We start from the raw sequence: 22,542 nt of genomic DNA, 5'->3' as shown, positions 1-22,542 counted from the left end.
TATTCCTCTTCGGATATAATTCCAGGATGTGTAGTTTCTCTAAATGCTGAAAAGGTTTTTGACAGAGTGGAGTGGAACTATTTATTTGAAACATTAAGGAGATTTAATTTTGGTATGGGTTTTCTATTATGGATTAAATTGATTTATAGTACCCACTTAGTAGTGTTACTTAGGATCTGGTGGTTACTATTAATAAATCCTCTTTATTTAGGCTGTTTAGGATATCTAGACAGAATAGGCTCTTGCTATTTGATCAAGTTTAAGAACCTCTGGCAATATCTCATGGAGTTGAAGGAATTGTCAGAAACCGAGGAACTCATAAGGTTTCTTTGTATGCTGAAGACCTATTAGTTTATATTTCAGATACCAAAAGATCTATCCCAGCTATATTATCTGTGTTTTCTCAGTTCACCTCTTTCTATTGATATAAATTAAACTTTCATAAAGGTGAACTTTTTTCAATTAATATGCAGGCATAGCGTCTGCTACAGCAGCGCTACGGAATCAAGAGACATCCACAAACTGTGAAGATGAACCAGTAACTAACTTTATTGTTTGAATTCCTCGCACTGCACACAGGGAAACGCCCATCTCTGGTGAGGTGTGTGTTAGCTTCTGGAAGTGACATTCACGCATTGCGGCGTCACTCTGACCAGTAGTGCACCATCCAGAAGCGGTAATGTCCCCAGGCAATGCATAGCGTTAAATGTAGGCTTCTCCTCTGGAATGAAGGGAACCCACGCCATTTTGGGGTGGCAATTTGGTCCATCTAATTGCTCGGCCCGCCACACCATCCCCATCACTGCTACCCTCTGAGTAGGTTCCAGTACATTCTTTTGGCGACTGGCCTCGGTGTCTGTCCTGGAGGTCTGGGGCCGGCTGGCCTGAGTCCAGATACACTGCCTTGAGGCAGTTAATCGTGAACCTGTCCTGTCACTTGCCAATGTCCAGTGTAAAATCAACACTGTCCCCTGCAACACCTTGAATGGCCTTCGTAGGGGCACTGTAGGGGTGCTCCTTGCTGTCCTCTTTGCATGAAAACATAGTCAGTGGACTGTATGTCTGTGGGGATGTGGCAGGGTGGAGAGCCATGTCAGAATGGTGGCGGAGGCTTCTGTTTGCCTGCTTGAACCCTCAATCATTGGAGAATATTCAGGATGCTAAGGCTGGGGGACGGGGATGGGGGATTGAAGTGAATGTCCCCGGGGATGGTAAGTGGGAAGCTGTACACCATCTTAGCGGATGAGGCTGGTAGGTCTTCCTTTGGTGATGAGCAGATGGTAATTTGTCCATCCAATTCAGGCCTTGTAGTTGAGCTTTTAAGGCTGCCTTCATGTGGTGTGGGAAACGCTCGACCAGGCCGTTTGCCTGAGGATGGTAGGCCGTGGTGTGATGCAACTGGCTGCCGCAGAACTTAGTTAGGTCAGCCCAGAGCGAGGAAGTAAACTGTGCCCCTTGGACCGAGGTAACGTGGGTCAGGACTCTGGCACAAGTCTCTGTGTTGCATGTGGTAGGGATATAGCTTCTCACCAATTGGTAAAAAGCTCGATTATTGTGAACAGATACTATGTACCTTGTACATATGTTCAAATTGGTGCTGCGCCAGCTCGAATGTCTGGAGTGGGGCCTTGGGTGTGTCTGTGCATTTTGGCGCGTTGGCACTGAAAACAGGTTTTAACCCACAGGATCATGTCGCGGTAGAGGCTGTGCCACACAAACCTATCAGACAACAGATGGACCGAAGACATTATGGAGGGGTGGGATAGGCTGTGGATTTGGTCGAACATCCACTGTTGGCAGGTCACGGGTAAGATGGGTCTTGGGAAGCCTGTGGATGTGTCGCAGAGTAAGGATGAGCCCCTCAGTGAGCGGCAGAAATCACTAACCTGGTGATGCTAGTCCAGTAGGTCTGGACATGTGCATCCTGCACTTGGTCCTTGGCCAGCTGAGCCTGAGGTGACAGTGATTGTGGATATGGATAATGCGCCAACCAGCACATTGGACTTGCCTGCAGTGTGATGGATATCTGTTGTGTTCTCCGAAATGTAGGAGAGGTGATGCTGTTGTCAGCTGAGCCTGAGGTGACAGTGATTGTGGATATGGATAATGCGCCAACCAGCACATTGGACTTGCCTGCAGTGTGATGGATATCTGTTGTGTTCTCCGAAATGTAGGAGAGGTGATGCTGTTGTCTCACTGACCTCAGGTCTGAGACTTTGCTGAGTGTGTAGGTGAGTGGTTTGTGGTCTGTGTAGATGATGAAAACCTTCTAACATGTACTGGAAGTGTTGTATTGAGGGTACAGGGTCAACAGCTCATGGTGAAATGCGCTCCATTTGAGCTCTGGTGTCTGGAAATGGTTGCTGAAGAAGGCCAGGGGTGCCATTGCTCCAACACAGCACCCACTGCTCTGTCCGATGCATCTGTTGTAAGGGTCAGGAATGTGGCCCGTGCTAGTGCCGCTTTTGTGATCTTAAACATTTCTGTGGTTTCCGGAGTCCGCTGGAGCATTTTGTCACTGAGCTTCAGGAGGTCGAACGGGCTGCATGAGGCTGGCTACTGCCAGGACAAAGCGATGATAAAAGTTCACTATCCCCAGGAACTCTGCAGGCCTTTGATCATGATCAGCTTGGGGAAGTCTTGGATGGCTTCTACCTTGTCTGGCAGCAGTTTGGCTCCCTCTTGTGTGATACAGTGTCCCATGAAAATGATTGTCTCTAGGCCGAACTGGCACTTGGCTGGGTTCACCGTGAGCCCGAACTGCTGCAACCTGTCAAAAAGGCGCGTCAGGTGCGTCTTGTGTGTGTTGGCATGAGAGTTGGCAATGAGGATTTCATCGAAGTCCCTGCCGACCACATCCATAAGCCATCTGGGCTGCATTCTTTAGTCAAATCGGCATCTGATGGAACTCAAAAAGGCCAAAGGGTGCGATAATGGTCGTTTTCAGGACGTCACTGGGATACACCGGAATCTGGCGGTCTCCCTGACGAAGTCCACCCTGGGAAAGATCTGGCACCCCTGGAGCCTCATGGTGAAGTCCTGGACATGTGGGATAGGGTACCTTTCTGGGAGTGTAGTGTCGTTTAGTCACCTATAGTCCCTACGCAGGCACCAGCCGCTGGAGCTCTTCTGTACCATGTGCAGCTCCTCCAAGGCTATGAACTCATTCTTGGCTTGCTGGAGTTTGTCTCGTCCGAGGCGCAGCCTGTACATACACTGGAGGCCCGGTGGTCTCAATGTGCTCCACGCCACGTGGCGGACTTGCGTCGTGGAAATTGGGCATCAGTATAGCCGGGTACATGGCTAGTAGGCGGGCATACTTGTTTCAGTCCGAAGCAGGAAAGGATGTTGCTGCAGAGTAAGGGGGTATGTGGTAACGCCCACCAAACAGCATCTGGTCACGTCCACCTAAAGTTCATCTGCCCGGAGGAAATCTGCTCCGAGTAGGTCCTGTCCCACGGCCGCGATTGTGCTCTTCCACAATTGTGCACTTCCACTCGAGAACCATGTCCGCTGCATGAATTGTGACCAGGTGGGTGCTGTAACTCAGGACGGAGGAGCCTTTTGCTACTTGTAGAGGGAGGCCCTTGGGGTTGTGTTTGGTCTTGCAATACATTGGTGGGATGAGGCTTATATCTGCACCCATGTTGACTATGAAGTCCCTCTTTGTCCGCTGGTCCCTGAGGTAGTATGTCTTTGAGCGCCAACTACCGAGGCCACTATCAGCGGCTGGCCTGTCCATTTCCCATTGCCATATTTGGTTTGGTGATGGGTGCACTGCCGAGCGTTTCAGCTCATCTGCAGTGATTGAAGCAGTATTTGCTCTTTTTGTCTGGGCACTCCTGCTGTGGATGGGCTGCAGCTACTGCAGGGGGGGCCTGGTGGAGGAGCTGAAGCGGCGGTGCTGATGGCATAGATCAAGCTCTTTTGCAGGGTATGAAAAAGTGTCTGATTCCTTGGCTACCATGTGTGGGGCACTGAAATCCATGTTGGAAAATGCCGAGGAAATGTGGATTGGCAGCTTGAAGAGAAACCAAGCCTCAAAGGAAACAACTTGTGTGTCCATTTGCTAGGGCTACCATTTCGTGCATGAGCTCGGAGGGGTTTCTATCGCCAAGGCCTTGCATATTTAGGATGTGAATGGTGTGCTCGTGCTGGCTGAGTTCCAGGGAATTGAGGAGGAAACGACAGAATTGGTCGTACGTGCTCTATTGGAAGATTTTCCACGAAGGAGCTTATTTTGGCTGTGGTGGCGGTGTCCAGGGTGCTGATGACTTGCCAGTACTTGGTGTCCTCTGAGACAATGCCTCTGATGTGGAACTGTGACTCGGCCAGTTGCAGCTAATTCCTGGCCTGGTTTGTCCAGAAGGGTGGCAAATGCACACCCACCACGTTGGCCACAGCCATTATAACTGTAGCAGTAGCAGCATCCTGTATTCTGTCGTGTTGAAGGCAAGTTCCAAAAATGTTGGAACCGTCGGGGTCACTACTGTAGCAACTGCAGTGCTATAGAATCAAGAGTCATCCATGCAGAGCAAGGGTGAAACAGTAACAGGCTTGGTTTCTCTTCAAGCTGCCAATCCACATTTCCTCGGCATTTTTATTTGGATTCCTCACACTGCTCTCAGGGAAACACCCGCTTACGGTGACATGTGTCCTGGCTTCTGGAAGTAACATCTGTGGCATCGTGGCATTACTCCCTGACCAGTGGTATGCCACCCAGAAGCGGCATGTCCCCTAGGTAACACGTGTCATTCATTAACAGCAGGCTTCTCCTTAGGAGTGAAGGGAGGGACCTGCACCATTTTGAGTCGAACAATTGGGGTGGCAATTTGGCCCATCTAACCGCAAGGTTGCTCACCTTGCTACACAGATCCCTATCTACTCTCAAGTTTCATTAAAGATTGTCAGAGATAATTTCACATATTTATGGGATAAAATTACTAAACAATTTAAAGATTAATATAAACTCAATTTTTCTCCTCTATTCGTTTGTTAGATTTGTCTTTTTCTAAATGGTCTCCTTTATCATTATGTTTAATAGGTCATATTAATGCAGTTAAAATGATAATATTATGTTTTATATCTGTTACAAGTGATTCCAGTTTTCATCCCAAAGTCTTTTTTGATAATATTGGCTCAAACATTTCTTCCTTTATTTGGAAGAACAAAAACTCTAAAAGTAGTAAATTTCATTTACAAAAATTGAGAAAAGATGGAGGTATGGCCCAACCTAATTTTAGATTTTATTACTGGGCTTTTGTATTCATTACCTAACTTTTTGGATTTTTGTTCTGACAAATTGGATCATGGGCAGCTTTAGAATTGAAACCTACACAGCAGTACTCAATGACCTCTTTATTGGATGCCTCTCTTCCATTTATTTTTCCCAAGATCAATAAGGATAAATCTCATCGAATGTGCAAACATTTATTGCAAGTCAGGTTCCAATTTAGGAATTTTTTTAATTTAAAAAAAACTTTGTTTTATCTAGTACTCTCTCTCATAATTATTTATTTGACTATCAATAATTGATCAATCTTTCTCTATTTGTAAAATTAAAAGTATTATTTATTTTGCAAATTTATTTAAGAATGTTGTTTAATGTCTTTTGAACACCTGGCAAGTAAATATGACTTAACAAATTTTTTTTTCAGCTATCTACAGATTAGAAATTTCTTAAATACCATGTTACCAGACTTTCTATTTGCATATCCACCAGATTTAGTTGATGATATTTTTCAATTAAATCCTTCATGATAAGATTTTAAAAAGCTTGGGAACTTGCAAAGCCCTTATTGGAGGATTCTTAAGATGGTGAATATATCTTCAATATGTGCCCGACATTCATTAATCCAATTCAAAGTGGTTCATCATGTTCACATGTCTAAGATAAGATAGCTTGTATCTTTTCTAATATTCACGCTACTTGTGACAGATGCAAATCTCATATAGCTACATTGACACAAGTATTGGAAAGAAAAAAATTTAATATATTTTCAACTATACTCCAGATACAGATACAATCGAATCCAATAATTGCTCTTTTTGGAGTTATTGAACCAGACACACAAGAGTTTTTCTGAACCTGTGCAACAAGTAGTGGCCTTCCCTACATTATTCGCTAGAAGAGCCGTCTTATTTAAATGGAAAGACTTGAGACCTCCAACAGTGTTTCAATGGTTCTCTCATGTCCTGTTTAAGTTTAGAAAAAATTAGATATCATGAATTTGATTCTCTGTGAAATTTGAAGATACATGGTGACCTTTTATATCTTATTTTCATTTGGTGTAAATGTTTTTAATGTGATTAAATGTACTCACTCTTCCAGATGAGATATAGTCTTACCTAATAGTGGCCCGTGCATGGAAACGCAGACTGGCCCACAAATTGCCTGATGAACACACTGACCACACGGGGTGGCACTGGCCATCGTCCCAAGTGACCTCCCGTGCGGCAGAAAGACTGGGAAATGTGGTGAGAATGGAGGCCAATCCCAGGCAGTGCTCTGATGATGAGGGACCATAATGGCAGTGCCTGGGGCCCATAATGCGACAGCCAGTGCAATAAATAAATCTCGACTTTAAGGCTTTGGTGTGCATGTCGTTCTTCTCCACACCCACATGCATTGGTAACCCCAACAGGTTCAACCAGCAGCTAGACCCAAAGATGATGGACCAGGTGGAGCCAATGACCATCCACGCGATCTCACTCAGGCTCCCAACGTTCTGGGTGTTGCAGCCATGTGTGTGGTTTGAGCAGGCTGAGGCTCAGTTCCAGCTTTGACACATCACCGTGGATGGCACCCGCTACTTCTACATCTTGAGTGCATTTGATCAAGACACAGCAGCAAGAGTCATAGAATTCCTATGATAGCCTCCGGAGCAAGCAAATATGCGGCTCTCAAAGAGCTGTTAACCTGCATTTTCTGGCTCGCCCGGAGCGAACATACTGCCCGATTGCTGCATATGGATAGACTGGAGGACAGGGCCCTGACTGCCCTAATGAGTGAGATGGTTGCTTTGACTAATGGCACAAGCCTTGCCTGCTTTTTGAGCAGATCTTTTGGACCAGCTCCCTGAGGATATCAGAATCTTGTCCATGGACGAGGACTTCAGCAACCCTCGGAAGGTTGCTGTCGTAGACCACATCAGCAAGCCCTATGAACAGCCATCTGCAAGACCAAGACCAGCAGAAAGGACAATTTTGCTACAACTGCTAGTGATGGGTTGTGGAGACCCATCAATGCTGCCCAGCCTGCAGGTTTCTGAGAAATGCCTTGGCATTTCATGGCTGCGGCAGTTGGTCCACATGATAGCCCTATATTTGGGACTCCTTGTCGGGCAGGCATTTCCTGGTCAACACTGGTACAGAGATGAGCATCCTACCTCCTGCAGGCCTCAATACCTGCAACGACAAGCAGGGCCCATCACTGAGGGTAGCTAACAGCTACGTTCGAACTTTTGGGACCCGCACCATCCCCCTTCGGTTTGGCCACAGCCAATTTACATGGACCTTTACCCTCGCAGCAGTGGCACAACTGCTCCAGGGGGCCGACTTCCTTCATGTCCTCTGCCTGCTTGCCGACCTCAAGGGATGGTGCTTGGTGCATCCCAGAACTTTTCAGACTCTCCCTCTGGGGGCAGCCAAATTCCCCGTCCCCTACCTTGACTCTATAACACTCTTGGACAATGAATTCACCCGCCTCCTAGAGCAGTTCTCCTCACTAGTGGAGCCACAGTTCTTTGTGGCCAAGCCAAAGCACAGGTTAGGCACCACATTTAGACTAGGGTGCACCTAGTAAAGAAGGAGTTTAAGAAAATGTAGGGATTGTGCAGTGTTCTGACAGTCACTGACCCTTCCCCTCCAAATGGTGCCAAAAACGCGGGGTTTGGAGGCCATGTGGTAACTATTGCAACCTCAATGAGACCACTACGCTCGACAGATATCCCTTTCCCCACGTCCAAGACTTCACCGCCAACCTGCACGGGTGTTTTTCAAGATGAACCTCAACTGGGGGTACCACCAAATCCCAGTTTACCCCCAGGACATCTCTTCCACACCCCCCCCCCCCCCAAGACTGTGATTATAACCCCCTTTGGCTTATTCAAAATCCTCCTCATGCCCTTCAGTCTGAAAAACAGACAAATTTGCGTTCATCTATTTGGACGATATCTCATCATTAGCCGCAGCCGCTAAGACCACACCGCCCACTTGAGACAATTGTGCACCCAGTTGAGTGAGTTTGTGCTGATAATTAAGCCTGTGAAGTGCCAATTTGTTCTGGACTTATTAACTTCTTGGGGCACAGAATAAACAAACACGGGGCAACACCCCTCCCTGAAAAGGTCATGGTGGTCCAGCACTTCGCCAATCCATGTACAGAAAAAGGGCTACAGGAATTTGTTGGTATGATAAATTTTTACCACAGATTCATACAGGCAGCAGCACGTTCTATGCCCCATTCTTCGCACTGATGGCGTGCAAGTCAAAGGACATTCCCTGGGATGAGAAGTCTTTGAGGGCATTCCAGAATGCCATAGACACACTGGCCAATGCCACCCTCTTGGTCCACCTCAGACCAGAGGCACCTACCACATGCACAGTTGTCACCTCCAGCACTGCAGAAGGAGGTGTACTAGAACTGTTGATTAAAGTCCAGTGGCAGCCCCTTGCCTTTTTTAGCAGGCACCCTTTCCCCCCCACCCCCCAGCTCAAATACAGTGCTGTACATAGTGGTAAGACATATCAGTAACTTTTTTTAGGTGGTTGGCAATTCAAGGTCTTCACCGATCAAAAGCTGCTGACCTACACCTTTTGTAAGGTACCATGGTCGGCCTGACAACAGTGACATTTGTCCTATGTGTCCGAATTTACCATGGACATACAGCACATCATGGGGAAAAGCAATGTGGTAGCTGACCCTCTGTCACGCCCTGCAATCAAGTCGGTCCATGCTCTGTCCCAGGGGTTGTCTATGTGGCCTTTGCCAAAGCGCAGCAGCAGGACCCTGATATCCCCATGTATAGGACGACTGTCTCCGGTCTCAGGGTGAAAGACTTTCCTGTTGGCCCAGGTGACCTGACACTACTGTGCGATATCCCCACCAGCAGTTCCTGCTCCATTTTCCCGGCTGTATGGAGGTGGCATGTTTTCGATGCCATACAAAAGCTGGCACGTTCCGCGATCTGAGCCAAAGTCAAGTTAATGGCCATCAAGTTTGTCTGTCACAGCCTTTGTAAGCAGGTCAGCCAGTGGGCCAAGACCTGCATGAATTGCCAGTCCTCAAAAGTGCAAACTTTCACAAGGGTGCCCACATAGACTTTTGAACCAACGCGGTGCAGTTTCAGCCACGTACATATTGAAATAATGGGGATGCTACCAGTTTCCCGTGGGGCGAGATGACTGTTGACCATGGTTGACTGCTCAACGAGGTGGCTTGAGGTGGTCTCACTATCTGATACCACCATAGAAACAAACCTCTGCCAGGGCACTCATCGATATATGGGTGCCCAGATTCAGGGGCCCCAGAGCACCTAACCTCAGACAGGGGGCACAATTTACCTCTGGGCAGCACTGGCTTATTGCTGGGGTCACAGCTCCACCAAACCATGGTGTATCACCCTCAGGCCAATGGGTTGGTGGTGCGGTTTCACAGTCACCTGATGTCCTGGCTCAAGGGTCCCAACTGGGTGGACAAACAGCCTTGGGCCCTGCTGGGGATTTGCACCACGCCGAAGGAAGATGGTTTACAGCGCTCCCTTAATCATTCCAGGGGAGTTCCTGGCCCCCGACAAATGCCAAGAAGATCCCATGGCCACCTTTTAGAACTTGCGGAGAAAACTAGGGTCACTGGTCCACGACAACCCCCACCATACGGACAGCCGAAACGTAACATCTCCAGGTACTTAAAGACTTGTCAGTATGTGTTTGTATGAAGGGACGTAGACCAGCTTTTTGAAGTTGCTCCTTTAATGACCTTTTGAGGGGCCCTACAATGTCATCAGGGACAACACTCTCACTTTCATCCTCAACATCGGTGGTTTTACCATTGATTTTTACCATCACCTGCCTGAAACCGGCATATTTGGACTTTGACCACTCCTCCCCGCGATGCACACGCAGGCCATCCAAGTCAGTGGACAATGGCCCGATTGCTGGTTCTTTGGGGAGGGGGATTAGCCCATGCAAGGACCAACCCACAAAATGGCTGATGAACACGGCAACTGCATGGACCAACCCACAAAATGGCCGACGAACACGGCAACTGCACGGACCTGGGAGTGACACGAGCCATCTTCCCAGGTGACCTCCTGTACAACAGGAAGATGGGGAACTGGCGGGAACACCAGCCAATCCCAGGCCGGCACTCCGATGACAAGGGGCCCTGGCATCAGCATCTGGGGCCAATTATAAACGCGACAGCCAGTGCAATAAACCTGTCTCGACTGCAAGGCTTTGGTGAGTGTGTCATTCTTCTCTGTACCCGTGTAGTGCGAATTCACGGTCTGAATCGAAACTATAAAATATATGTAACCCTCAAGGCAAGTTGCTCAGATGTTTTTTTTTAATATAGAGTAGGTTTGTTGGTTTTTTTTTAAAAAGTTTATATATTTTTGATGTCTTTTCTGTCTTCACCCAGAGCAGTGGAGGGGGAACAGAATTTATACTTTTTGGAGTTTTATCTTGCATACCAGTATATACATATGTGATATTGTATTTCAGTTTAGTTTCCTTTTTTCATTGTACTGTATTTATTATATAAACCCCATAAAATTTTTTTTTTAATGGATGGACATCGGTGTAACCATATAATGGAGGGATGATGGCCCGATGGGATGAATAGGTCATGGAATACGCTGGAAGGAAGTTGAAGGTACTGGATAAAAAGCTGTACCATTTTGGAATGTAAGACCTTGCAGAGGATAGTTAAGTCGTTGGAAAAGATCACTGGGGGCTCTCTTGCCCTCTCATGAAAAACATCGACAGCACTTGATGCAGGTGAAAGGCAATAAACATTGTGAAGGACTCCACACACTCCTCATGTCAACTGTTCTCCCTTCTGCCATCTGGTAGGAGGTACCGTAGCATTCAGGTCCGTGTGTCCAGATTGGACAACAGTTTCCCCCCCGTCCTAAGCCAACAGGCTCCTGAATTCCCAGAACATAGTGTGCTGTGGAGTTTACTGTATACCATATAACTAACCATATAACTGTTTACAGCGTGGAAACAGGCCATGTCGGCCCTTCAAGTCCACGCCGGTTCACTTGAACAACTCCACTAGCTTCCCCCTCCTGCTCTCCGCCCATAACCCTCCAACCCCTCACATCCATGTACACAACCAACCTTCTCTTAAATGACAGAAGGGACCCTGCCGCAACTATCTCTTTTGGAAGATCATTCCATTCTGCCAAGTGAAAAAACATCCTTTAATATTTCACCTAAAGTTTTGCCCCTTTACCCTTAACTTATGCCCTCTTGTTCCAACCTCCCCTGCCCTCAGGGGAAAGAGTCTATTTACGTCTACTCTGTCTATTCCCTTCATAATTTTAAATACCTCTATCAAATCCCCTCTCAGCCATCTACATTCCAATGAATAAAGTCCCTGTCTCCTTAATCTTTCTCCGTAACCTAGATGCTGTAAGCCAGGCAACATCCTTGTAAATCTCTGCACCCTCTCCACCTTATCTATATCCTTTCTATAATTTGGAGACCAGAACTGAACACAATACTCCAAACCTGGCTTCACTAATGCCTTAAACAGCTGCAGCATCACTTCCCAGCTCTTATACTCTATATTATGATTTATGAAGGCCAGCATACCATATGCCTTCTTAATCACCCTGTCTACATGGGAACCCACCTTCAATGAACTCTGTACCATAAACCCCAGGTCCCTCTGTTCCTCTGCATACCTCAATGCCCTCCCCTTAACTGCATATGTCCTATTTTGGTTATTTTTTATGAAATGCAGCACCTCGCACTTGTCTACATTAAATTCCATCAGCCATCTTTCAGCCCACTTTTCCAAACAAACCATATCCTTTTGTAATCGAAGAAAACCTTCCTCACTATCCACCACTCCCCATATTTTCACATCATCTGCATATTTGCTTACCTAGTTACCTCCTCCAAATCAATAATATAAATGATAAACAACAGGGGACCCAGCACCGATCCCTGAGGCACCCCGCTTGTCACAGGCTTCCATCCTGACCAACATTTGTACACCATGACTCTCTGCCGTCTATCTTCCAGCCATCTCTGAACCCATGTCACTGTGAGAGATGGGAAAATTGACCTAAAATTATGAACATGGAAGAAACTAAAGTTCATCAGTAAAATGGCTGAAACCAGTTCAAACAGGATAAGTTTGGGGCTTAGGATGCAGGAAAGCAGAGTCAGCACGATTAACATAAGAATCTTCTATCCTTTGTGACAAGACCATAGGACTAAGATAAGGAATGGTAAGGTACAATAGAATGTAGGAAGTTGAGGTAGTCTGGATCAGATAAGGGTCTCCTAGCCCTGGACAGAAGTACCAAGTCATACATTTCTAATTAGCTAACCATACACAGATTTATACATATGAAATTAGCCAACCCTAGATAGAATGAGTCAACTCTGCATATTAAGAGACTGTAGCCCAGAGAATCTGGAAGGTGTGAATAAGGACAATGACATGATGGGGCACCCACAGGATACCCCCTGGTCCTCCAAGTGTACTGAAACTGCACGTAGACAGGAAGAATTACCTATGCCAAACCCATCCAGGGGGCAGAAGAATGTAAGGGGGAGGGCATTCTGATACTGAAATTGACTGTATAAAAGTTGGGTGAGCCCCAGTATGTGTGTGTATTCCCAGGGTAAGGGGAAGCACCCAACTTTGCATTGTTGTAGTAATAAATGTTCTTTGTTCTCAATTTTTGTCTCGAGCAATTTCTTTAAAGGTACTTTAATTCCTAACAAATGGGGGCTCGTCCGGGATCACACTCCCTCCACTGACAGAGTACCCCGACGACGAGAGTAGGTGCACCCCGGCTGATTCAGCTGGACTCACGGGCGACGGGTGGCTGGTCAGTGGAAGAAGCGAGTGATATCCGAGAAGAGGCATTGAGAACAAACGGCGGAAGGACGCGCGCTAGAGCAGTACTGCCAGAACTCGGTAAGAGTATTTTACTTGTTCCTAAGTATGGGAATAGCGGGCAGTAGAGATGAGAGTCCTGACACAGGACGTGACCACCAGATAGCTACGTACAGCCCGCTTGGGATGATGTTATCTGAGTGGGGCACAGGAAAGACCCGCGGTAAAGACAAACTGACGACGGTCAGGTATTGTTGTAATGAATGGGTGGGATACCCGGTTAAAGGGAGCTCCGTGTACTGGCCAAAATTCGGATCCGAGGATGAATGGATGTGTGAAGCTTTGAACTTATGGCTCTATCAAAACCAGCCAGACAATGTTGAGAGCAGGGAATATGCAGCCTGCTGGCTCAAGGGATCCATTGAACAGCTGGTTTTGAATGAGAAAGAATCCAGGGATAAGAGAGAGGAGGAACCTCTTGTCCCTGAATCACAGGGTTGGGATGTGTTACATTCCCTCCCTCCACCCTATGTTCCTCCTATGCCGGCTCCTATCTTTCCTTCCCCTCCTATGACCTACCCTTCTGCACCTTCCCCACCTCCCCCACCACTAGAGAAGAGAGAAGAGAGCAGGAGTGGTATGATAACTTGCTCACAAAGCACTCGATTACCACCTCTGTTGGCAGGAGAGAGAGGTAACTTTAATTCAGAACAGCGTGAGACTCTTCAGGAAGAAAGGGCAGAACCCTTTGATTCATTTCCCAGGGAGCAGGAACCCAGACCTAATAAGCCAGAAACCAATTGGATGAGACCACTGCGGGAAGTTCCCATGGGAGAGGGTCTCGGTTTCGTAAATGTGCCCCTGACCAGTACTGAAGTGTGTAACTTTAAGAAAGAACTGACCTCCCTGATAGAAGATCCCCAGGGATGTGCTGAACAGTTAGACCAATTTTTGGGACCATATATATATACAATATGGGGGTCTCGACATAGAATCCCCAGCAGGGGAACAATTGGTACTAACAGGTTTTGTTACCAACTCAGCCCCAGACATTAAGAGAAAATTACAAAAGACAGAAAATTGGCATGAGCAGGGAATAACCCAGCTTCTACAGATCACACAAAAAGCATTTGTCCAGTCATCTGAGGATAAGCAGAAAGCAAAGGCTAACATTTTGATGCAAGCAGTTAAAGTAATAGTAGATGAGTAACATGGAAAAGGCAGGGACTGTGTGCCAGCTCCTGAATGTTGGGAGAAGTGCAGGGAGTGGGAGAGTAGAGACCAGAGATAATTTCATAAATCACGACTTCCCACTTCAGTCACTGACCAATATTGATTAAAATTCATGCTAAAAATTAAATGTCATAAATGATCGTTTTTCAATACTGTAGAATTAGCGAATTTAACTACCAGTTAATTCCAATTTATGAAATAAATTGTATTTAAATGTGATTTTGCACAGGGAGTACCTGAGAGTTGAGTGATGTTATAACAATTGCAGGGAGAAATGTTTGCGCAAATAGGGTGAGTTCTATACATCTTAACTTTAAGTGTATGTGAGATAAAGAAAGGATCTGATGTGTAAAGTGGCTGGATCAGCCAGTTGAAGGGGGAGTGTGCATGTCCCTTTAAGTGCACTGTGGCACTTGAAATTGAGGCTTCAGGCTCTTGTCTTGCAGTTAGAGGTATGGAGCCCTATCAACACATTTAATACATTTCTTCTACACATTCAGCAGTCAAGGTCCGTGAGTTGAAAGATCACCCACCTCTGGAGAATAAAGATACCTCTGGGGATTCCTATGGGGATTCCTATAAGTTTAATCATTCATTTCTCTGGTGCATTTTCCTCCGGAGTGAAATTAATGCCTCAGCACAATTTCTCTGTATTGCCGCTGTTATTTAATTCATGATAACTTTCCCCCATTCATCAGGTTTATATTTAAATCCGGTAGTGCGGAAGTTACATTGTAAATAATCACGGAGGTAAATCCTGCGCAACTGGATTCAGCTTAATGGAGAAATAAACCTGCGAACTGGTCTATGGTGCTGTGTGAGTACTGCAATAGGTGGAATATGATTTAAATTGGTGGCATAGTTCAGAACAATTGGGTGCATAAGAATAATAATATCATTAAGAACTCACAGATCTTGTACCAGATGCTATTCAGTACATCTTGACTTAAGGACTGGAGAAATTGGCATGTTAGAATGAGATTGGCATGGTACCAATATTTCTTGATTCAATAATGACTCCACAAGCTCCAGGATTCATGCAGCAGAACTTTTAAGTGGAATATAATAGAAACTAGCCTGTACTTAAATTATTGTGTGTGCAATCTTCATAAGAACATCTTTTAACTTTTTTTTGGTGCCTGTTTTACAGACTGTTTTAAATAAGGCCAGCTCCTGTGAGCTGTGGCACAAGGCATTTTACTTAAGGCAGAACTAAAGGTTGAATATGTTTCAAGTTCTCTTGCAGGGGCTCTTGTGCTGCAATGTCTGTTATGTACTCACTCTAACAAATTGGAGGGTTGTGCCCCATACAGACAAGCAGCTCCAACTGCATTTTAATAAGGTCTAACATATTCAAAACCCATGCAAATATGGTTTGTGTTTCATTTTACAATTTTTACACTAACACAAAGGAAAGTCAGATTGTTACAAAGTGCCGTAATTTAACATTTTTTTTCGTTTCTTTAATGGTTTATTCAGTTATTGTTGTATTTTACTTGTCTTTTGATTATTCAGTTATTGTTGTATTTTATTGCAGTTTTCAATGAGCTTTACATTTATTGTGTTTTATTCAGTTCTTATTGTATTTTATTGCAGTTTTCAATGAGCTTTACATTTATTGTGTTTTATTCAGTTCTTATTGTATTTTATTGCAGTTTTCAATGAGCTTTACATTTATTGTGCTTTATTCAGTTCTTATTGTATTTTAATGCTGTTTTTAATGAGCTTTACATGTATTGTTCATTGCTGTTTACTAATTTCTTTGGAATATTGTTCGTTAATGTTTTAAGCCCCCCTGGAATAGGGGCAGCAGAGGTTACAATTCAGCTCCTTTAGAATGTAGACAGGGCATAGATTTAATGTATAATCATAATGGGATATAAGGGATCCCAATACGGACCAGGGGAATTAAACAGCTTTAGTGGAGTACTCTCGATGTTTTAAGTACTTCTGGAGAAGGGGTAGCAGAGGTTACAGATTGTACTGTTTTACAGGCTAGAGAGGGCATAGAGGCAAGGTATTTAGAATACGGATCAGGGAAACACAGTGGGGATAGGCAGTCACACAGTGAGGCACCTGTGTACACAGACTAACCGCAAAACAAACAATGTACATTTCACACAAAGGGGGAAACTAACAAGCTAACCGCAAAACAAACAGACACTTCACACAACCACGAGACACATAATCCCCCACCTGGCTCTCTCTCTCTGATCATCCCTGAAGGGGAACACCTGTTTTCAGGGAGCTGCTGCTCATCTGGTGGTTATATAACGTGGAAAGGAGCGAAGTAGAGTGCAGGGTGTCAAAATCCTCACAAAGGACATGGTGGGACAAAGACAGACAGAATGGTAGTCAGGATTGTACATGTAGCAGAGAGAGAGAGAGTTGACACATATGCTAATGTTAGCAGACAAGCTGCAACACACAGTTAAATCACAAGAAACAATCCCCCCCCAGCTTGGTCTCTTTTCATCACCCCATGAAAGGGAGCACCAGTTTCCAACAACGTGAGCTGCTTGACACTTTAATATCAGGCTCCAAACAGCCTTCGGAGATCGGTGGCCCTAGGGTTCGGGGCTGAAGAGGACATCAGATACTAGCCACAATCAAACGGAACCGCCTGACTACTGCTACTCGTTCGCTGCTGAAGGCAGCGCTTCTCATAGACTGCGACTTGTTCGCTGCTGAAGGCAGCGCTTCTCATAGACTGCGACTCGTTCGCTGCTGAAGGCAGCGCTTCTCATAGACTGCGACTCGTTCGCTGCTGAAGGCAGCGCTTCTCATAGACTGCTACTCGTTCGCTGCTGAAGGCAGCGCTTCTCACAGACTTCGTCGGGACAACACTTACAAAGGTCGTGTGCTTCAAAGACACTGCTTCAATATTTCAACGTATGGGATGGACTAGACTTTTTACTGAGAACTGGAGCCTGATACTCCAAACCCTAATAAGCAGCTGGACTCACTCCCCTGACCTTCATGGTGCTCCCCTACCTAAAGACTTTACACAGACATTACAATTCGGTTATTGACCAGCTGGGTAAAACCACACCTTACACTTGAAAGATCAGTGTTACTGATCTAAAAGAAAAGTGAGGAAAGTGGGGGGGGGGGGGGGGGGATCAGTCACACTGACACTAGTAACCAAAGATCAGTAACACTGATCATGGTGAAAGATCAGTATTACTGATCTAAAAGAAAAGTGAGGATTGTGAGAGATGGGAAAATTGACCTAAAATTATGAACATGGAAGAAACTAAAGTTCATCAGTAAAATGGCTGAAACCAGTTCAAACAGGATAAGTTTGGGGCTTAGGATGCAGGAAAGCAGAGTCAGCACGATTAACATAAGAATCTTCTATCCTTTGTGACAAGACCATAGGACTAAGATAAGGAATGGTAAGGTACAATAGAATGTAGGAAGTTGAGGTAGTCTGGATCAGATAAGGGTCTCCTAGCCCTGGACAGAAGTACCAAGTCATACATTTCTAATTAGCTAACCATACACAGATTTATACATATGAAATTAGCCAACCCTAGATAGAATGAGTCAACTCTGCATATTAAGAGACTGTAGCCCAGAGAATCAGGAAGGTGTGAATAAGGACAATGACATGATGGGGCACCCACAGGATACCCCCTGGTCCTCCAAGTGTACTGAAACTGCACGTAGGCAGGAAGAATTACCTATGCCAAACCCATCCAGGGGGCAGAAGAATGTAAGGGGGAGGGCATTCTGATACTGAAATTGACTGTATAAAAGTTGGGTGAGCCCCAGTATGTGTGTGTATTCCCAGGGTAAGGGGAAGCACCCAACTTTGCATTGTTGTAGTAATAAATGTTCTTTGTTCTCAATTTTTGTCTCGAGCAATTTCTTTAAAGGTACTTTAATTCCTAACATCACTATCTCTCTATTAATCTCTAGTGACTGAACCTTCCTTATTAACCTTACATGCTTATCAAAAGCCTTACTAAAATCCAAATAGATCATATCAACCGCTCTATACGTCTTATTATTTTAATATTTCAATGTGTTTAATTTCTATTCAAACTTGTATTTATTTAAATATGGTTTGTGGTCCTGGAGAAACACTTACTCACCCTTACAGTGCGAGTATGATATGAAGGACAAATAAAGGTGACGACTTGAAATGGCACCACGGAGTTGGTGGTGTTGGAAAGATGATAATGGGTAGAGTTTGCTCCGATACAGAGAGGGAAAGCACAGGAACATCAGATGCAGGAAACTGAAGCCAACAAAGTGATCGTGAGGGACTCATCAGGTCAAACGCGTTTCATGGTTAGTTCTGGGTTAAGACCGTTTGAGGTGGTTTCTGAAGGTTACAGAGTTTCAGACGAAAATATCTACTTGGCACAGAGTTGAGAAGTTCTGTTCAGCTTCAAAGAGCTGTGGAGGAATTGACTGTCTTCAAAATGGTGGTAGCCAGAGGCTGGGACTGTGGGGAAGTTGATAGATCTGGAAGGAAGCAGAGGTATGTGGTCAAATCAACTGCACTCTGAGAGGCTGAGTAACAGATGAGGCGAGAGGGGATTACTTGTTGAAAAAATGAACCTGGAATGGATTATGAGGAGGGAAATCTGCATGAGAGGGAAAGGCTGCATGTAATAACGGTGAGTGTGTTGGATAACGTTACTGTAGATGAATCAATAAATCATTTCATAGTTATCTGAGTAAGGGCGGAATGCAAGTTACAGTACGTGTAAAGGGAGATGGAATCTTTTCCAGATCCACAAGAAATGTTTAGTCTCACCATACTGGGAAATGAAACACTTCTGATGTAAATCTTAATGAAATGTTCTGACAATTTGGATTGTCCCTCAAAAACATCTCATGTACAAATGGCTTTTCAGGGAGATTGATCATAGCAGACCTTGTAGACATGTTTCAGAATCAGAATTTATTGTGTAACAATATTAATATTTGGGGAAAATTTATAAGATTAGGTCACATACATTCACACATTTAAAACAGATCTTTATTTGAAAGACTGAAGAATTCACATTGCAAGATCTCTGGAGAATCTAAGCACATTTCACAAGTAGGTGTTAATTGAACTGAAGTCATAAAATGCTTGACCATTGTCTTGCTGGAGTCATGCTGTCTATCAGTACTCTTTCTGCAAAGTGCTCACAGAAAGGTCACACCTGGATTTTGTTCATCCAACAACAGTTGGGAACAGAAGAAAGAACTCCTGTTGTTTTGTTTAGGAAGGTGGGGGTTTTGCAAACATGAGTCACATGCTCTCTTTGGAGTTTCAGTTGGAAGAGAAAGAGAATTGAGTTAACATCTTCATCAGTCAGTGTGTGGGACACTGACAAGTAACTGATAAGTGCAATCCAGGGAAAACTGTTTGAAACTGATGAAAGCAAATTCCAGAGCAGTAGATGGCTGGAAATGCTATCTGTCTGATGTTTCACTTGGAATAGAGGAAGGAATGGAACTCTGTGGTAGCTTGAAGAAAGAGGTTGCCATCTAGAAGACCCCAATGGGTCAAGTTTGATCAGCAAGACCTTGAGGTGACTAGTAGTGGTACCTCAGTTGTGGAAATCCTGGAGCAACAAATACCGCTCTCTGCAAACCCTACAAAAACCTTCCTGAGCGGTAAACATTTACCTTTCAAGCACCAAGCCTAGTGAACTTATACATGTTAAATTCTATGCACAGTATGGTGATTGCCTGTGTGAGAGATGAGTAAACTTGACATGAAAATATGAAAGATGGGGAAACTAGTACAGACACATGGAGTGATGGATTAAACCAGTATGAACAGGCTAAGCATGGAAATTAGAATGCAGGAAGCAGAGTCAGCCTATGTAAGATAAGAATCTTCTAGTCTTTTCCACAGGATCAGTGAGCTCACCGTATGAATAAGATAAGGAGAGGCAAGGAATCATAGAATGTAGGAAGTTGAGGTAGTCTGGATGAGATAAGGGTCTCCTAGCCCCAGACAAGAAGTGCCAAGTTCTACATATATAATTAGTAAGCCTTACACAGATTTATCAAGTTATGCATATTAAATTAGTAAACCCTAGACAGGATTAGCAAACTCTGCATATGAAGAGACTGTAGCTCTGAGAGTTGGAAAGGTGTGAATGGGGACAAGGGCAAGGTTGTGAATAAGGACAATGAGGGTAATAACATGATGAGACACTGACAGGATACCCCCTGGTCCTCCAAGTTCACAGAAACTGCACGAAGGCAGGAAGGATTGCCTAATGCCAAACCCATCCAGGAGGCAGAAGAATGTAAGAGGGAGGGTATTCCTATACTGAAATTCACTGTATAAAAGTTGGGTGAGCCCCAGTGTATGTGTGTATTCCCAGGGTAAGGGGAAGCACCCAACTTTGCATTGTTGTTATAATAAATGTTCTTTGTTCTCAATTTTTGTCTCGAGCAATTTCTGTTAAGGTACTTCTATTTCTAACAAATGGGGGCTCGTCTGGGATCCCACTCCCTCCATTGACAGAGTGCCCGACGACGAGAGTAGGTGCACCCCAGCTGATTTTGCTGGACTCATGGACGACGGGTGGCTGGTCAGTGGAAGAAGCGAGTGATATCCGAGAAGAGGCATTGAGAACAAATGACAGGAGAACGTTAAGGAAGCGCGATAAGAGTAGCTACTGGATCTGGTAAGAGAAATTTTTATACCTGTCAGTATGGGAGTTATGGACAGTAAGAAAGAGGATCCTAGTGAAGGATTGGATGATCAGATAACCAAACAGAGTCCGTTAGAAGTAATGTTATCTGACTGGGGTTCGGGGAGAACCCGGGGAAAAGACAAACTTATCATGATTAAGTACTGTTGTCTGGAATGGGTTAAAAGCCCTATTAAAGGGAGCTCGGTATATTGGCCGAGGCTCGGATCCAAGGATGACTGGATGTGTCAGGAACTGAACATCTGGCTGTATAAGAATCAAAGGGATAACATTGAAAGCAGGGAATATGCCGCCTGCTGGCTCAGGGGATCGGTTGACCAACTGGTCCTGAACGAAAAGAGAAGTGAGGACGAGAGGGATGAGGAACCCCTTGTACCTGAAACGCAAGGATGGGATGTGTTACATTCCCTTCCTCCACCCTATGCCCCTCCTTTACCAGCTCCTATCTCTTCCCCCCTCCTGTGCTCTACCCTTCCGCACCTTCCCCTCCTCCCCCGCAACTAACGAAAGGAGAAGAGAATAGGGGTGGCATGTTAACCCGTTCGCAAAGTATTAGATTGCCTCCACGGTCGACGAGAGACAGAGGTAAGGTTAGTTTTGAGCAGTGAGAACCTACTGGAAGAAAGGGCAGGATACTGTGAGTCAGTTTCTGAAGAGCAGGATTTCAGAAATAATAAGCTAGAAGTTAGCTGGATGAGACCCCTGCGGGAGGTTCCCGTGGGAGGGGGTCTCGGTTTTGTAAATGTGCCCTTGACCAGTACGGAGGTGCGTAATTTTAAGAGGGAAATGACTTCCCTGATAGAGGATCCCCAGGGATGCACTGAACAATTGGATTAATTGTTGGGACCGAATATATATACATGGGATGAATTAACGGCTATATTTAGGACTCTGTTTACCTTGGATGAGCGTGGAATGATTCGCCAGGCAAGGATTAGAGTCTGGGATCGGGATCACCAAGGGGGACCAGATGCGCTACCTGGAGAAGCTAAATTCCCCTTGGCTAGACCTAATTGGGATAAAAATACCAATGATGGTCGGGTATTAATGGAAGAGTATAGGGTTAATCTGATTAAAGGAATCAGGGAATCTGTTCCGAAGGGACAGAACTTTAAAAAGGCATTCGAAGTTCTTCAGGGACCCGAGGAGACCTTCTCGGCATTTTTGAATAGATTGCGTACGGCTATACAGCAATATGGGGGTCTGGATATAGAATCCCCAGCAGGGGAACAATTAGTATTAACGAGTTTCGTTACAAAATCAGCCCCAGACATAAGGAGGAAATTACAGAAAACTGAGAATTGGCATGAGCAGGGAATAACCCAGCTTCTACAAATTGCGCAAAAAGCCTTTGTACAGAGATCTGAGGATAAGCAGAAGGGAAAGGCTAAGATTTTAATGCAGGCATTTAAGGGAGCTGTGGAGGGACAGCAAGGAAAAGGTAGGGACTTTGTGCCAGCTCCTGGGCATTGGAAGGAGAGCCAGGGGTGGGGAAATAGGGTCCAGAGTAGAGGAAGGATTAGAGGAGGATTCCAGGGACGCCAACCA

At 45.1% G+C, this 22,542-nt stretch overlaps 1 protein-coding gene across 4 annotated transcripts in view; it reads left to right on the top strand.

The window, feature by feature from the left end:
- Window positions 1-22,542, top strand: part of LOC138736395 (NACHT, LRR and PYD domains-containing protein 3-like) — a 153,933-nt gene that overhangs the window by 66,133 nt on the left and 65,258 nt on the right. The window contains exon 1 of one of the 4 annotated variants that reach the window (XR_011340257.1): window positions 20,764-20,967. The exons of the other annotated variants lie outside the window; for them this stretch is intronic. The gene's annotated coding sequence lies outside the window, so the exon portion shown is untranslated. Of the gene's footprint in view, window positions 1-20,763; window positions 20,968-22,542 lie in introns of those variants that run through there. 4 annotated transcript variants of the gene reach the window in all.

Source organism: Narcine bancroftii, chromosome 6 (genome assembly GCF_036971445.1).
Source record: "Narcine bancroftii isolate sNarBan1 chromosome 6, sNarBan1.hap1, whole genome shotgun sequence".
In the NCBI taxonomy this organism is placed as follows: domain Eukaryota; kingdom Metazoa; phylum Chordata; class Chondrichthyes; order Torpediniformes; family Narcinidae; genus Narcine; species Narcine bancroftii.
This window is presented reverse-complemented; position numbering and strand designations above follow the sequence as displayed.